General features: G+C 39.6%; 1 protein-coding gene across 3 annotated transcripts in view; it reads right to left on the minus strand.

The window, feature by feature from the left end:
• The window catches only part of LOC122547156 (nuclear protein AMMECR1-like), a 189,886-nt gene that overhangs the window by 67,603 nt on the left and 109,356 nt on the right, over positions 1 to 12,927 (minus strand). The gene's annotated exons all lie outside the window — the stretch shown is intronic.

Genomic DNA, 12,927 nt, shown 5'->3' on the forward strand with positions numbered 1-12,927 from the left:
AAGAATTCATGAATGTAGTCACACCCCAAAGTGGTACCAATGTTATTTAAGCAATTTGTGATGCAGGGTGTAGATTTACATACATCTCTTCATATCATTTATTTGGATTTTGAACTAGTGACATAAGAGTCTTCTTTAGGTCTAAGAGATGAAATAGTTTCTGGAGCCATGGCATGCTTTTTTAAAGTAACAGTCTGAAAGCGAGAGCATTTGGGAGGCCAGTGGGAATTTGTTCACATTAAGAGAGTTTACAAACTAACAAAGTAAACAGTGTAGTACATTAAGCTTTCAAGTAGGAGATTCCGGAATTGATCTTTTGGGCTTGTATTCGAAAGCTTTGGAAGAGGTTAGACTCTTTGTGGTGAGGCCTTAAAGCAACAGTTAAAGTATGCCTTATATATGTGAAATGGAATGGAATTTTATTTCAGAGAGCGTCTTGTAAAAGGACAATGACTGCCGTTAATGGGCTTGTACTTTCCCATGCATTTCAAAATTGTTTGCTTGCCACTTCAACACATCACCTTGCTCCCTGGCCAACATCTGTCTCAGGCATGCTGCAGTGTTCCAGCAAAGCTCAGTGCAAGCCAGAATCTCATTTTCTTTTAGGGACCCTGCAGCTTCAAGACTCAATACCCAGTTCAATACTTTAGGGCCTGAGCACCTTCTTCCATGTCCTTCTCCGAACTCCCACACTCCAGACCTTGTCATCACATGGACTGTTAACATAACCATCCCATTGCCAGCTACTGATAGTCCCCATTAGCACCTATTGATTCACCCAAGTTGACCAGTATCCATTCTTCTGCTCAACTGTTCTTTTGCTTTGGGCATCATTTCCACCTATTGTTTACTCCTCATCGGTACCCAATTTCAGCACAAAAGTCAACATATGCGTTGTCACAATTAGTTCTGAAGGGTCACTGAACCAGAAATGTTCATCCTACTTTCTGTCCACAGATGCTGCTGGACCAGAGTCTCCCCAATAATTTTGTTTTTGTTTCAGATTTCCAGCATTCCCAGTTGTACTTTGTTTTGAAAACTTGTATGTTTGAAAATAGTTTTGTTCATTCTATTTCATCTTCATTTCTTTTGAATAATAAACTTTTATTGAAAGAAAGTCAATGAAAGACCAATGTATTAAAACCAAAAAGAAACAATAAGATTTATCAAGGTCGGTTTCAGTCTAGGATCTGACTTGTCCTATAATAACATCCTGACGAAGGGCTCTTGTCCGAAACATCGTTTTTCCTGCTCTTCGGATGCTGCCTGACCTGCTGCACTTTTCCAGCATCACTTTAGTTTTGACTATAATATCAGCTGACATCAATAAAGTTTGGAAACCTAAAAAAAAAGGTTTAAAAAAAAAAATCTACTATACTAGCTTATCGTATCATTTTGAAGTACTGGGAATGTAATGCTTAAAGATCCTTTATTAGAGTGATTCACTACATGTTCGATTGTGTACCTGTCCTTTGACAGACTGAGACTGGAAATCACAGCGAGCGTCTGGCTACTTCCGAACTGCCAAAATTCGCCTGGAACCACAAGTGTGTATTTTGTTTCCAGCCCTGGGCAAAGATATTTGTTTCCCTGAATAAGACCGTCAGCCCTGGTTACAAATCTTATTAACTGCCTCTTGTTCCTATTAACATACTTCCTTACCAATTAACAAGGGTATGTGAAGACCAACAATAAAACCAATACCAGATCCTATTATCTACCTCCTTACCTTTGAACAAAGATTGCGAATAATACTGAAATGTTCACATGAACCTGTTACTGTAAGTGTCACAGGAAGATAGCAATCACTAGTCATTGTAAGATTAAGAAATACCTATTTAAACAACATAATCGCAATCGATCAGCCATGGGATTTAAGAACTTTGTATTAGTCAGACCCGAACTAGATATAAAATATACTGCCTGTATGTAATGTTCAGAGGTCTGTCAGGGAGCGTCACCACAAGGCGGCTCCGGGACTCCTTTGGTGTCACCCAGGATCTCACGGCGGCTGTTCAGAAACAAAGTGTCTACCTTTGACCTGAAACTTGTGCTATCCGGACTGGAGTTAATAAGATCATAACAATAACAAATAAATCTTTAACTATTTTCTGCAACTGACATGGCTCAGACTAGCTTGTTTTTGATAGGTTAAAATCTAAAAATCTGCAAAATGTATTTCTTAATTTTGGTAAATATATTAATTTTATACAAAGTGTCATTCATAGTGAGGCATGCAATTAGGTGAAGGCATGAAGATCTTTTTGGTACAATTCTGTATCAAAGTAATGAATCTCAAGTAAAATAATGTTTATATTAAGGTTCCACAACACTCACTGATCAGATTCAGTAAATGCAGATTAATCAGTACACAATAATAATTATTTTTATCAAATTTCTGAAGGAGGCAGTTGCTGGCATGACATTAAAATGTGAAAAATCACTAAGTGCAATCTACTAAGGGAGGATATTGGCAAACAGCAATTCAAAACTAAAGCTTATTGGAAACTCACGTTTCATATTTTTCATCAAACAATCATGGATAAAATATGCAAAACCTTATTGACTACTCAATCATGGGTTTGGTGTGCTATTGAAAAGGTCAGCATTTGTTGCCCCAATCCCAAATGCCTTTGACGAGGCATTGGTGGGTCACTTCCTTAAATCATTGCAATCCACGTGGGGACCTGTATACCTGCAGTACTGTTAGGGAGGCAGTTACAGGATTTTGACACAGCAAAAGGAACAATGATGTAGCTCCATGTAAAACTCAGGATGGTATATAGTCTTAAACAACTACTGGCCGAACAAAAACAAAATAGTTGTCAAAACAAATAATTGACTTGAACACATTGGCAAATCATGTAGCAAATATTGTGTGTGTGTTATGTTTGATGAAAATCCCAGCTCTTAAAAGAGAAGGAATATGAAATTAACTCGATTGCTGAATACATTTCTCAAATTCTCTACAGTGGCTGGTTCCTCTGAAGTGAAGTGAAGTGAAAGTGAAAGTTACCTTCATCCCACAGGTTGATCTCTCAGAGAGAGATCTGGTGGCATGATTAACCGGAGGGTCACTACACTTTAGGCAATGGGCAAGGTTGAGGTAATGTCGTCTTTATGGTGACCTCAGTTGGTAAACTGAACCCGTGCTGTTGCAGGTCAGTCATTCTGCATTGTCAAACTATTCACTTAACTGTAAAATACTTGAGATCAAGACTATCAAATGTTACCCATAAGATAGATGCAGAACTATGTCCCAGTAACATTAACAATTTTACCGTTAAGAGCTCCCCAAACATGAAACCATGAATTCTAACAGTAATTTTAATATAATATCTTAAGAAATGATACTACCAATTCACTATTAGCTGCCAGAGGATGTGGTGGAGGCTTGTCTATACCACCCTTCTTAAACAGTGGCACCACGTTTGCCAACCTCCAGTCTTCCAGCACCTCACCTGTGACTATCGATGATACAAATATCTCAGCAAGAGGCCCAGCAATCACTTCTCTAGCTTCCCAGAGTTCTCGGGTACACCTGATCAGGTCCTGGGGATTTATCCACCTTTAACTATTTCAAGACATTCAGCACAGTCAGGAAAGCTATTGGAGTAAGGATGTTTTGCTACAGTTATAGAGGACCATGGTGAGGCCACACCTGGAGTATCATGTGCAGTTATGGTCTCCTAAGCAGAGGAAGGACATTCTTGCTATTGAGGGAGTCCAAAAGGTTGACCAGACAGATTCTTGGAATGGCAGGACTGACACGAGGAAAGACTAGATCGACCAAGTTTGTATTTGCTGAAATTTAAAAAAAAAAGGGGGTGGGGGTATCTTACAAACAAAATCCTGATGGGACTGGATAGGCTAGATGCTTGAAGAATGTTTCCAAAGTTGAATAAGGGGTAAGCCATTCAGCACTGAGATGAGAAAGCACTTCTTCACTCTAGAGTTATGAACTGTGGAATTCTCTCTCATAGAAAGCTGCTGGGGCCAGTTCATTAGATATATTCACGAGGGAGCTGGGCATGGCCTTTCCAGCAAAAGGGATCAAGGATTTGAGAAGACTTGTAGCTCAAGTTATGGATCAGGTTGTAAGATTGCCCACTGATCTGGTAATTTGTTCATTGACGTCTCGCTAGGTAACATCATCAGTAAGCCTCTGATGAATCACTGGTGTTCTGTCCCGCTTGTTATTTGTGGGTCTTGGTCTGTTGTGGTGGGTCATATCACTTCCAGTTGTTTGAGAGGTTGGTAAATAGGGCCCAAAATCAATATTTGTTAATGGAGTTCCGATTTGAATGCCAGGCTTCTAGGAATTTCTGTGTGTGCTTTTGTTTAGCCTGTCCCAGAATGGATGTATTGTCCCAGTCGAACTGGTGTTCCTCTTTGCCTGTGTGTATGGATACTAGTAATAGTTGGTCATGTCTTTTGGTGACTAATTCGTACTCATGCATCCTGGTGGCTAGCTTCCTGTCCATTTGTCTGATGTAATGTTTGATGCAGTCCTTATATATAATTTCTATTTTGCTGGTTGTTGGTAGAAGGTCCTTTAAGTTCATCAGGAGCTATTTAAGTGTAGTAGCGTCCAGAGACTCTAGCCACTCTGCCATACATTAAAGACATCTGAGATGATGACCAGTCACTAGTGTCATGGAAGCCCACAAAGCTACCACCACACTGAAGTAGCTCCTGATGAATTTAAAGGAACTGGTACCAAAGAAAAAGCAGAATTAGCGTCATGTACAAAATACCCTGCAAGGACTGCAAACATTACACTGGACAAACAGTAAATTAGTAAGCAAAGATATAAAGCAGAAAGAAAAATGTCTAGAAAATAGATAAAATGATCTATTCAGAGATTAATTTCATATCTGAATGCAAGTAGTCTAGTAAATCAGATGAACTGAGGGCATAGTTGAACATATAAAAGTGCAATATCATTGCTAGTACTGAAACATTAAAATAAAACAAACGATAACTTATCAGGATTTTCAGATCAATAGAAGGAGGAATAAAAAGGGAGTGTCACCACATTTGTGAAAGAACAAAAGAATGAAACAATGAAAAAGAAAATCAAAGCAGTGAAGACAGATATAAAAACAGAGTGCTGAAGAATCTCAGCAGATCTGGCAGCATCTGTGTGAACCATCAATAAAGGTGCACTGCCAAAGTTCACTAAGTCTGCTTAGACAACACATTCCAACCACACTACCCTGCTACTGAGGAGGAGAAGGACAGCAGATAACACTACAAGCTCCACTCTAAGCTACTCACCATCCAGACTTGGAAATATATTAGTCCTTCACTGTTGCTGGGTCAAAACACCAACACACTCCCAATAGCATTGTGGGCGTATCTATCTCAAACAGACTGTAGTAATTCACCTTCTGAATAGCAACAATGGATCAACATTAAATGTTGGCCCAGCCAGCAGCACCCACATCCCAAGAATGAATGGAAAAAAACTAAATAAAAATACAGCACAGATAGAGGCTATTTGGCCCATCAAGCCTGCAATGACTCTCCAAAGACCATCACACCCAGACCCACCACAGCCTCACTCTCCTCATAACCCAGTATTAATCAACCTACCTTGCACATCACAGCACAATTTAGCACAGCCAATCCACCCAGCCTGCGTAAGATAAGGATGCATGGTGTTACAGGTAATGTATTAGCATACATACAGGATTAGTTAACTAACAGGAAACAAAGTGGGGATAAATGAGTGCTGTCCTGGTTGGTGATCAGTGACTCAGGGATCAGTGTTACGACTGCAATTATTCACAACTTACATAGATCATTTGGAGATGGGGACCAGGTGTCAAAGTTTGTGGGTGACACTACATTGATTGGTAGAGCAAAGTGCGCAGAGGACTGTGAAACTTTGCAAAGGGACATAGATAGTTTAAGTGAGTGGGCAAAGGTCTGGCAGATGGAATACAATGTTAATAAACGTGAAGTCATCTATTTTGGTAGGAATAACAGTAAAAAAAGACTATTACTTGAATGGTTAAAAAAAACTGTAGCATGCTGTTGTGCACAGGAATCTGGGTATCCTTGTGCACAAGTCAAAGAAGGTTCGGCTGCACGTGCAACAAGTAATTAAGGCGGCAAATTGAATTTTGTCCATAATTATTAAAGAGATTGAGTTTCAAAGCAGGGAGGTTATATTACAGCTGTAAAAAGGGTGCTGGTGAGGCCACACCTGGAGCATTGCGTGTAGTTTTGGTCTCTTACTTGAGAAAGGATATACTGGCACTAGAGTGGGTGCAGAGGAGGTTCACTAGGTTGCTTCCAGACTTGAGGGGGTTAGCTTATGAGAAGAGATGGAGTACACTGGAATTATATGCATTGTAATTTAGAAGAATGGGGGGGGGGGGGGGGGATATTATAGAACATATAAAATTATCAAGGGAATAGATAAGACAGAAGTTGACAAAAGGTTGAGAGATGACTTAACTGAGACATATAAGAATCAGAAGGTTAGATAGAGTGAACAGTGAGAGCCTTTTACCTTGGATGGTGATGGCTAGTATAAGGGGGCATAGCTTTAAATTGAGGGATGATAGATATAGGACAGGTGTCAGTGGTAGTTTCTTTACTCAGTAGAAGGGGCATGGAACACACTGTCTGCAGCCTGCCAACTTTAAAAGGGTATTTAAAATGGCCATCAGATAGACATATGAATGAAAATTGAATAGTGTAGGTTAGATGGGTTTCAGATTGGTTTCACAGGTCAGCGCAACATCGAGGGCTGAAGGGCCTGTACTGCGCTGTAATGTTTTATGTTTAAGTAGGGAGCTTGTTTCCACTGGCAGGTGAAACTAGGACAAGAGGACATAGCCTCAAAATTAGGAGCAGCAGATTTAGGACCAAATTGAGAAGGAACTTCCTCATCCAGAGGGCTGTGAATCTGTCTAATTCCATGCTCGGCGAAGTAGTTGAGCTTTCATTGAATCTTTTTAAAACTAAGATAGATAATTTTTAGAATAGCAAAAGAATTAAGGATCACAGTGAGAGGATGGATAAGTGTAGCTGAGGCCACAAAAAGATCAGCCACAATCTTGAGTGGCAGAGCAGGCTTGAAGGGCTAGATGGCCTACTTCTATTTCTAATGTTCTTAGAATGGTGGGTGGAAACCAGAGCACCCTGCAAAAATCCACAAACACTGGGAAAACGTTCAAACTCCACACAATCACCCAAGGCCAGAATTCCTGATGTGCAAAGCAGCAGTTTTATCACTTTTGCTGAAATGAAATGCAATTTCACCAAACTACTGAAATTGGTTACTCAAAAGTAAATGCCAATCAATCAATGAGAGTCAGAGATAAAAGGGATGTCAAAATTGCCTTGTAGTCGAAGTTAACAGACTCAAAAAGCAAAATTCTTTTCAGTAGCAGCAGTATGTACCAACTGCAAGACACACTGCAGAAATTCACCAAAGCTCTTTTAACTGGGAGGCAGTGTCATAAATGGTATTGTTACTGGACTAATTGTCCAGAGGAGAGAGTGAGGTCTGCAGATGCTGGAGATCAGAGCTGAAAATGTGTTGCTGGAAAAGCACAGCAGGTCAGGCAGCATCCAGGGAACAGGAGAATCGACGTTTCGGGCATTAGCCCTTCTTCAGGAATGAGGAAAGTTTGTCCAGCAGGCTAAGATAAAAGGTAGGGAGGAGGGACTTGGGGGAGGGGCGTCGGAAATGTGATAGATGGAAAGAGGTCAAGGTGAGGGTGATAGGTCAGACTGGGGTGGGGGCGGAGAGGTCGGGAAGAAGATTGCAGGTTAGGAAGGCGGTGCCGAATTCGATGGATTAGACTGAGACAAGGTGGATAAACCACAAGGGATGAACTCGGATTTCACCAGTTTCCTCATTTCCCCTCCCCCCAGCCTGTCTCAGTCAAATCCATCGAATTCAGCACCGCCTTCCTAACCTGCAATCTTCTTCCCGACCTCTCCACCCCCACCCCAGTCTGACCTATCACCCTCACCTTGACCTCTTTCCACCTATCACATTTCCGACGCCCCTCCCCCAAGTCCCTCCTCCCTACCTTTTATCTTAGCCTGCTGGACAAACTTTCCTCATTCCTGAAGAAGGGCTTATGCCCGAAACGTCGATTCTCCTGTTCCCTGGATGCTGCCTGACCTGCTGCGCTTTTCCAGCAACACATTTTCAGCGCTAATTATCCAGAGACCCAGACTTATGCTCTGGGAACAATGAGTCAGGTTTCACCATAGTGACTATGGGATTTGAACCTTTGATAATTTGAAATAATAAGCTAAATGGTGACCATGAAACTATAATCAACTGTAAAAGCCTATCTGGTTTACCAATGTCCTGAATATCCACATTGGTCTGGCCTACTTGTGGCAGGATAGGAATAAATGTGTCATTCTCTCATTAAGACGGAGACTAGTAGGAATCCACAAGGTTCAGAACCTGGTTGTTCACAATATATATTGTTTGGAGTTAGGGACCGTAATATTTTCAAATTTGTGGAAGATACAAAGCCAAGTGGGAATATGTGTACTGAGGAAGATGTAAAGTAGCTTCAAGAGAACTTGCGAAGACTTAAGTGGGCAATATAGAATATAGTGTGGAAAGATATGAAATTATCCACCTTGGTAGGAATAGCAGATGTGCAAAGTATTTCTAAAATGTGAAGAGGTTGGAAAAGGTTGGTGTACAAAAGGGACCCTCTGTCCTTGTCAAACAATTCACTGAAGGCTAGACTGAAGGCAAGTTACAAGAATGGCTCATGGAATGTTCTCTCTTCAAAGTCATACCAGACTCCAAATCATAATTCTGTTCCTCTCATCATAGATGTTGCCAGACCTGATGAGTTTCTCCAGCATTCGCAGTTTGAATGATTTCCAATATCTGCATTATTTTGCATTAAGTTAAAATCTTGCTCCAATTATAAGAATTTGGTTATACTACATCAGGAGCACTGTGTGCAATTTTGGTCTCATATCTGGAAAGATATTTCTGCTACATTGGGAGTATGAAGGTTCACCATACTTGCTCCATTTAGTGGCTGGAATGTCCTGTGGAGACAGACTGGGCAATCCTGGTCTCTAGACTAAGAATGGGAGGTGATTTCATTGAAACATACTAAATACTTAAAAAGGGAGAGATAGGTAAGACTGCCTCTTGAGAAGTTGAGAACCAGGATGCACACTTTAAAAAAATAAAAGGGGAATGCCACTTGGGCCCTAGATGAGCAGTAAACTTGTTCACAGAGGGTTGTGAACCTATGGAATTCTCTACCACTGAAGGCTGCAGAAGTGCAGTTTTGAATATGTTTTAGGTACCGATTGATTGATTTCTGATTACTAGTGCCATAAAGTTATGGGATTGGATTGGCAAAGCTCATTGAAATGTCTGAGCGGCCATCATTTTACCGAATGTCAGGCAGGTCCAACAGGCTGAATGGGCTACTCCAGTTCTTACAATAGAGCAAAGAACTGAACAAGATTTGAGTGAGGGAATTAAAGCAAAATTTATTTGTATCTTAACACCTTATTCACTGCAAGCACCTTTCAGTATTTGTAAACAAGTTAATTTTTAAAACTTGCAACCATCTAAATACATTTTTCAGTAAATCTGTTTTAATATAAATCAGCCCTTAGGTTTAAGATTACCACAGGAACGAGAAAAGTATCAAATTACTACCAGTATTATTTAACACAAAAATCAATGTTTTCAACTTCAAGTGCATTTGCCTATTTAAAATTGTATAAGCACCAATTCTACTGCTTGGAAAAGCACAAAATGCATTTACAATAGAATCACAGAATGACGAGCAAGGGAAGCCATTCATCCCAGTATACTTGTGCTGGCTCTTCAGTAGAACTACATATTTCACTCCTACATGCTTCCCAAACACTTTTGACCCCTACCTTTGCAAACTTATCCAATTTTCCTCCAAATTTACAACTAAAATCTCCACCATCGATTTAAGCAGTATATTCAGGACTATTACAAATTGCCATGTTTTCAAAAAAGGCACTTCCTCTCTCTCCCCCCCCCCCAATCACAATAAACCTAGTGACCAACTCATCTCTCACTGGAATCAGTTTGCCTTAATTAATTAATTAATGTTTCACATAGATTAAACAACTCAAATCTCTACTTTAACAGTCTTGTTCTAGCTTTTCCTATCTCTCTACCAAGTTGATATCGCTCTTTTCTTGTACTCTTCCAATTCATCCTTCTCCAAGGTCTTGACTTCTTTCAAGTGTCATGCTCAAAACTTAACACACTACTCCACCTAGCTAGGCCTAACGAGGGATTTAGAAAGGTTTAGCATAACTTCTATGTTTTCGTACTTAAAAATGGATTTCAAATCCTGGTTTTAAGTAACAGCTTTGTCAACAGGTGACGCCATTTAGAAAGACTTGTGTATACAGCTACCACTCTCTGGCAAACCCTTTGAAAATATATCATTTCACTGACATTGCGTCTCCTTTTCAGCCTAAGATGTGCTGTCACTTCTAATTTTCAATGGCCAATTGGTAAAAGTTATCTTGATTGCTCCAATGCTACACTGACCTTGGCATTCCTCAATCATTTCAGAGAAAATTTGAGGCTCCTTTGTATTCTACTTCCCAACTAGATCCAGTCACTACTGTCAACACCATTCTCACTTTAAATGAAACAATCCATTTTTCCCTCCTGGTTCCATAGCTTACATTCAATTACTTTACCCGCTTTTTTCAAAACTGCCATGACCAGCCTCAAAATTTGATCTTGACACCTTTACCCTTGAAAATCTTTCTAGTCTTGAACTTGTCATTAGCTTCCAAATCCATTTATCCTTGACTGAACCTCTGCAATAATATTTCTGCTCATCACAATACTGCAATCATCCGAACGGAAGTCAGAAAATTCACGCGATGACTATTACACACTGCCCTTCATGCTCTTTGATACTTAGAGGAAAGATGTTGAGGAGTTATGCTATGATAAATCTTTGACAGTTATCACTTGATTTCACCCTTCCCTACTTAACAGTGAACAGTGTGTTTCTAGAAATACCTTCTTTGCCCAATGCAAAGTCACATCTTTCATCTCCCAAGGATCTATTCTTGCCTATTCCCCATTATTATCGACATTGTGACATTTGGCGACATTCTAAAAGATATAAAGGTGAGGTTCCACAGAGTTAAGTGACATCAAACTGCACCTATCCATAATTTCCTGATCCCTCCATTGCATCAAATTGCCTAACATTCAGTCCATATTAAGTTGTCATTTCGTCCAAGACTTGGAGGAGCAAAACCATAGTCTTTGGTTCTTGTGTAACCTATACTTTGCCAATTCCATCAATTGTTCTCCACAGGCAACATCTACAGTTAAACAAGAATGTGAAAAAAACTTAGCTGAACCAGAACTGAGCACTCAAACCACATTCCCCCTTCTTCATAACTGGCATCTTAAACCATCACCCAGTTCCAACAATCACATTATCTACTACTAAACCATCTATACCTTTACATCTTTCAATTAAGAATTCCAATGCCACGCTGACCAATTTCAAATCTACAAAAAATTCAATTCATTCAAAATTGTATATGAGGGACAGTCATCCATCAATTAATTTACACTGATATGGGATTGACAGAGATCTCAAATTAACAATTTAAACTAGCATTCAATTTCTTTCATGGACTTGAACCTCCCCCTTTCACCACCTTTGCCAGTCCTTCAACTACCCATGACCTTTGCATTCCTCCCTAACTGACCAACTGTGTTCCTAAAATCCCTTTACACCACCCTGGTATCAGGGTGAGCCATCTGAAAATCAAACTTTGGAAATCCCTCCTTACACTTCATTTCCCTAGTCGCCCTTGAAGACTCTAAAATTAACCTCTGATTAAACTTGGTCAATGCTAAAATAATTCTTCCTTTGGTTCAGTTTTTTGATTGCATTGACGTGAAACACCTTAGACTGTAGAATCCATGTTATTGTTGCTCATCTACTCTGGCATAACAGAAGCAGAAGCAGATAAGTAAAGCCGAGCAAGAATTCTTACAGCAAGTAAGACACTTAAAGCTGTTAAATGACAATTGCAGGCATGCATAAGTTTTAAATGAGGTGCTTTTTGAGCTCAAATACCTTAAGAAAATGTGAAAGCTATCAAGCTCCAAAATAATACACAAGCTAAAGTTGGAATCTATAGAATTGAATCAAATTACTAACATGGTTCGAAAATTGGCTGAATGTGAGTAGTGGGTAAAGATCACTGATAGATACGTTAATTGACAATGAAAAAGTGGTGCTCTCAGAGGAACACAGTGTCAGACATGAACAATTCACTATATTAATGAGAGATATTGGGACAGAAACCGACATTTGTTGTTAGCACAAAGATAGGCAGCACTAAGCCATATAAATGAAATAACATTGCAAATAAAGAAATCAAGTAATTGGGCAAAAATATGACAAATGTATTTCAATGTGGGCAAACACAAGGTTATCCATTGGGACAAAAATAATACTTCAGCTAATGAAAACCCTGGTTGGAAAACAATTTGGATACTCAAGTTAAAGTGCCAGATCTTACAAAGAATATACGTGCACCTTAGAGGAAGAGCAGCACAGGCTTAACAGAACAATACTTCAACTCCAAGTGTTATATTAGGGAACATTGTATAAACTAAAAATTTTCTTTCTTGAATTTAGACAGTTAAAAGGCTTTGATGGAAGCCTTCAAGGTATTAAGGGAGTTACTATGTTAGGTAGAGTTAAATTGTTTGATTGTTAGACGTATTGAAGTAGGAAACAAATTAAAAACTGACCCAGCACTTGGGTCAGCAGTGACATTAGGAGAGATCTGTACGTAAAATGGATGCTAGATTTTTGGCTCTTTTCTCCCAAAAGCAATTAATATGGATCAACTGCTAATTTTAACAAA

The sequence above is a fragment of the Chiloscyllium plagiosum genome, unplaced genomic scaffold, assembly GCF_037043375.1.
Source record: "Chiloscyllium plagiosum isolate Xiang-an unplaced genomic scaffold, Cpla_swu_hap1 HiC_scaffold_11, whole genome shotgun sequence".
NCBI lineage: Eukaryota > Metazoa > Chordata > Chondrichthyes > Orectolobiformes > Hemiscylliidae > Chiloscyllium > Chiloscyllium plagiosum.